Source organism: Camelus bactrianus, chromosome 2 (assembly GCF_048773025.1).
Source record: "Camelus bactrianus isolate YW-2024 breed Bactrian camel chromosome 2, ASM4877302v1, whole genome shotgun sequence".
Taxonomy (NCBI): Eukaryota; Metazoa; Chordata; class Mammalia; order Artiodactyla; family Camelidae; genus Camelus; species Camelus bactrianus.
The window spans coordinates 79,787,213-79,793,020 of record NC_133540.1 but is presented as its reverse complement, the minus strand read 5'-3'; the positions used below and the strand labels follow the sequence as shown (position 1 = coordinate 79,793,020).

Below are 5,808 nucleotides of genomic sequence, written 5' to 3'. Positions count from 1 at the left end.
CAAAAACCCTGGAGACCTTTGTGCCTCATTCAAATATGGTGTGCTGGGTGCCAAGAGCTGGAGCTGAGTTGGGGGCTGCAGTGATCACAAGAAATCAAGGGCCCACAGGATTCAACAGTTTGGATAAGATGATTCACTGAGAAACACTGCTGGCATCAGGCATATCTGTGTTTTGGCTCCTATTGTCCTGACTGATTATCTAGTAATGGCGGTTGACCAGAAAGCAGGGACTTGATATACAGATCCTAAAATTCGTACATAAGAACAAAGGGCCAGTAATAGTCAAGACATGTCTGAGGAGAGGTAAAGGTACATGGACTACAGAGAAAATGAGCACATGTGAGGGATCACTATGAAATTCATTTCCCCCTCACTGCACTATGCAAAAGAGTCAGGCTGTCCAGACTTAGACGTGGGTGGAGATCTCTGACCAGCTTGAGAACAGGAATACTGGCAATCTGCACCTGCTCCTCATCTCACCAAGCAACAAAGGAAACTGAGACAAGGCCACATTTTAGTTACAGCCAGAGAAATCCATCTTCAACAATGCCTGCCTGATGAATTAACATAAAAATTTGTAAAGGTTCAAATCCGTGTGTCTGAACCTCTTATTCTAGCCAGAGAAACAATCAGAAAGCCCTCCAAAGTTGATATGGTAAATGAATAAATAGTAAATCAACAAAAAATCACAGTCATACACCAAACAAAGGAAAGCAAAGTCCATGAAGGAATACAAGTTGACTCTTACGTGCTCATCACCAAAACAAGTCCCAATAAATTTGTTGTGCTCAGTGTGAAGAAGTTGGTCAGATTCTGGACGAAAACAGTGAGTATGGTTAGTTCTGTGGATCAACTGACATCCTCTCTGAATCAAGACGGCAATATTTGTGATGCACCAGAAGATCTATGAGAGAACTGAGAGTTCAAAGGAAAACTACAGCAACATCTAACCAGGAAAAAATGGAGAAACACTGTTGGCCAAATTTGGTTATTTGGCTCAAGAAAATTTGGGCCCAACCTATTAGCCCATAATAGTGAAGCTTTGTAAAACTCAGTATGGCCAGGCCATATGATATGATCAAATTTATGAAACAGCCAGTTAATACTGAGATTTGGGTGCTAGCACTGTGAGTATCTTCCAACTAGCAGCCCCCTCTGGGCCCATGTGTGAGGAGCCTCTCGTGGGCGTCTGTCTTGTCTTAGAATATGGGGCTTAAATAACTTCAAGCAACAAGGAGCAAGTGATAAGTAGAATCAAGAGTTGATGATTTATTAAAAGAAGAACAGGGGAAGATGAACTCTAATCTGGTCAAGATGAAAACCAAGGCCAGCTGCTCTGAGCCCTTTGAGAAGAGGACTGCTCAGAAAGGAGAAGTATCATGGCCTGACTGTTGTGGACTCTTTTCAGGACACTCAACTGCCACCATGAGAGAAGTGTGTTGTGATGTGCTATAAGTGAAACCTCAGTGCCAGTTGCAGTTATGTACACATGTGGCATCATGCCCAGAGGTGATGTTCTTGGTTAAGTAAGTCTATACTGCCTTGCCAAAAAGAAAAGTTTGAGTGCTTCAAGAAGAAGAGAAAATTAGGCAGACATGTTTATCATCAAGGCTCTGCTGCCTATTGCTAAAGGCTTTCTTCACTGATGGCATCAGGAAGAGGCCAGCTCACAACTGGTATTTAGCCATTGGGAGATCATTTCCAGCAACCTGTTCTGGGTACCGACCACTGGAGAGAAGTACTTGCCCTTTGGGGAAAAGGCTGATTCAGAGAACCAGACTTGGAAGTACATGGACATGGGGATAAAGTGGGAAGGTCTTTGTCTGGTAAGGATTGTGGAGCACACGGAAAAGCAGAGAACCCTCAGCCAAAACAAGTAACTGATATCTGCAGTACTGACTCATGGGCCAAACCTAGTCTACTCCTGGTAGATACTCCCCTTGGAGCCTTACTGTGGACTCTCAGGGCTTAAGCCAAAAGAGGCTACAGTTGTTCCCACGGTGCCTGACACCACAACAGTGACTGAACAGGTTGCTTTCACTTCTGACATTTGTGTACATATAACCTCGGACCGAATACTGCTTCCTTAGACATGGCTGACACGCCAGAAAGAGAAAAAAAAATGTACTTGCTTTTACTTGGAAGAATAAGAACACCATTTTGGATGAGAAATACAGCTATAACAAAAATGTGGTAGCACTATGCATTCAAAAGAAAGAATGAAATTCAAAAGATTGATAACACCACTTGTTAACCAGGATATTGAATGACTAGAATTCTGTACAGAGTACAGCCTTACCAGATACACAGAAAGGGAAGAACCAAAACATCTGGCTGTTGGCAGACAGCTGTGGTAGGCAGAATTTGAAAACTCCCCGCCCCCTGTAGAAGCCCCTTGCTTTGAATGTAAGCAGGACCTGTGAGTATGATTCACACCTGTGATTAAGTTATGTTCTAAGGTAAAGAGATTTTGCAGCTGTCATTAAGGTGCCAAGTCATCTGCACTTGAGGTAAACAAAGGATTCACCTGGTTGAGTCTGACTTAATTAGTGAAAACATGTGAAAGAGATACTAGGTCCTTTCTTAAGAGAGAGAGTCTCTCGTTGGCTTTGAAGACACAAGCTTCTCTGTGATCTACAGCTGCAAGGAATGAACCCTGCCAATGACCACATCAGCTTGGAAAGGAACCCCAAGCCTTGGATGGGAACCCAGCTCCAGCCAGCACCTCAGTGGTGTCCTGTGAGACTCTGGGCAGTGGACCCAGATGAGCCGGTCCCAGATGGTTGGCCCACTGAAACTGTGATATGATAAATATGTATTGTTTTAAGGAGCTAAATTTGCAACTTAATATTCAGCACAGAAATACAATAACTAAAGGTTGATGTGCTCACAATAATTTCACAATCACTTTATAGCTTAAGGAATATTATTATTTCCATTTTATTAACAAAGAAATTGAGTCATAGAAAGGTCAGGTCTTATGCTAGTATGTGGTGGAGATGAGCTTGTTGCTGCGCTGTATTTCTGCTTTTCTACTTTACAACAATGTTTTTCTCATTCTAGATAATTAAAATTTGTTATTTGAAGCTATTAAGAGGAAGAAAATAAACACTTTCTTTTCTATGCTGAGAAATAGGAAATCTGGAATTAAAGCCAAATAGTGTGCAGTACCATTAGGATAGAGAAATTTCCAAGAATGAAGCAGGACAATTTTCATCTTATTCTCTTACTCTTTCCCTACATTCTTCTCTAAAAAATAGTGAATCAATTCTTTAGTATTATTGGCATATACTGGACCTGCGTTTCCGTATATCTGCACTTCTTTTCCCAGGATAAATTCTTGGAAACTTGTGAAAGTGAGGTCCTGAAAGAATAGCTTACCAAGCTAAAGACAAAGTTTGGTAAGAATCAATAAATAAGGAACTATAATCACATTCATCAATAATGCTGTTACATATTATTTATTTTATAAGAGGTAACAATTCATTAGCTAAAACATTTATCATCTTTATAAAAGCAGTGTTCTGTGAAAATATTACATATTCTACTCATATGTGATCAAATGAAATGTCATTTATTGACAAGTGTTAATGGCTTTATTAAACTATATTTGTTTCTTTGAAATGAGTCCAGAAGAAAATCAATTTTGTAAACATTATCCAACTTAATGAGTTTAATATGCACCCATACCACACACATAACTTAGAAAATCAATCAATTTTGAAAATAATTTATTATAGATATACCTTCCTCATTGAAGACTACCAAGAACGGGAAAATAATAATTTAAAATAAGAGATTTCCTAAAGAGTTAGAAATAAATTATTTTAACCATAAAGCTTTCCCTCCAAATTATGTCAAATTACAAAATTTGATCATTATATGTGAAAAATTCTATGGGTTGAGAATACCTTGGGAAAATTACATGGAGAAAATCCATCATATGATATATTCTCAAGGCTAATAATAGTCAATACATTTAAATGTAGTCACATATTGGGGGTCACACTAACCCCAATTATTTGTCCAGGCCAAATAAGTATAAGATGTTCTCTAAGTGCAAAAGCCTTTGAAAATGCCATGGGCTTGACAGTTATAATTAGAAATACTCTCTTTGCAGGAATATCTGGATCAAATGGGTATTTTAAAAATAGTTGAAGAAGACAAAAATATTGTGAAGGGTGTTTTAGTTTTCATAAGCAATATTTATAAGGAAGTTGGATGATGTTCAAAGAATGGACCGATTTAATATTATTGTTCCCCCGAAAATTTGTATTAAAGTCAAATATGTTTTAAAATGCTGAAGGAAGATGTTTTGAGTTATATAAGTTATATAAGTACTTCCAAATAAATACTTCTTTTTATTTTGGGCTTTATTCTAGCATAAATTTCAGCCTATTCACCTTGCATTTTAAGGGATGATATAAAATCAACAAAGCTTGAAAATGTATTTTCTTTTTGGGGGGGAGGAGAGGGAAGGTAATTGGGTTTATTTATTTATTTTGATAGTGGAGGTACTGGGAATTGAACCTAGGACCTCGTGCATGCTAGGCACACACTCTACCACTTGAAAATGTATTTTCTAATCTTAAATTGGTCTATACACATTTGTCCATTTAGTTCTTTAGAGTCAGTTGAGAAGCCTGAGGTTTTCTTTGTTTGTTAAAGATACATAAATCTTACTCACAGTCTACCTGCTATCTGAATAGAAAGGTTCCCCTATCCCTCACTGAACTACTAAATTTGATTTCCAGTCTCTGCACAGTATTTCAACTACCAAGGTCTTGAAGAATAATGTAGATCTAATTGCCACAATACCTCTCTGAAAGTAACCTAGAGTATTCACATTTTGCATCACCCATAAATATCTGAATTTTTTTCTTTAGTCCCTTCTCCCTCTCAGTGCTTTTCTGGCTTGGCCCACACATCCCTTGTATCACTGATACATGTTTTCACATACACTGACTCTGTGTCTGTAGTCCATCCCTGATTCCATCCCTCTCCTTAACCTTTTGTAAGTCTAGCAAAAATATTTTCTAATAAGAAACCTTTATGCAGTCAGATATTGGAATCACTTTTAATGAAATATTTATACTTTACTATAAAAGAAATATTAAAATAGTTGACTATAGCCCGATTTTTGTTTGACTAGATCACGACAGGTAGAACTTTGTTTATGGACCTCTACTCTCAGTGGTCTTTTACATCAAAATCTAAACTCCAAGCTCTCAGCTTTGTAGAGCTTGGTATTAGTTTTTTTCTTTCATCTATTTAATCCTATTTCTCAACATTACCCATTGTAATCTCTTTGTCCCTTTTTGGAACTTGCTTTTGCTACATTCAACATGGATGGTAATCTCTGTGCTTCACACTTTACCTCTGGTTTGGAAGGAATTCCTTTTATTCTTTTATTTATACAAATTCTACCTGGTATGCTAAGTTCAGCTCAGCTTTTATACAGCCTACAAGTTCAAAATGTATTGTTCCAGTCAATTCTACTCTTCAAATATTTTGAGCTAGTAACTATTGCTACACCACTTAAAAAATCAACTCTTTACTAATGTTTGTGGCATCATTAGTTTTACATCTCTTAACAAAAATATAGCACTTCTAAGTTCTAGAAAGACATTTCATGCCTCTTTGTTCCTTTCTCAATAACACAGTACAGTAGCAACTCATGGTAAAATACATACAATAATCACTCTATTGGTAAGATTACATATCTTTTAACATGAAATACTAAGCAGAATTCCTAGCTCATAAGTACTCACTAAATATTAGTTAACAATAGTTAATTAATTCATGTTC

The 5,808-nt window shown here is 37.4% G+C and overlaps 1 pseudogene; it reads left to right on the top strand.

The window, feature by feature from the left end:
* Positions 1-205: 205 nt before the first annotated feature.
* LOC123612004 (elongation factor-like GTPase 1 pseudogene) lies at positions 206-1,526 on the top strand (annotated as a pseudogene).
* Positions 1,527-5,808: the final 4,282 nt, after the last annotated feature.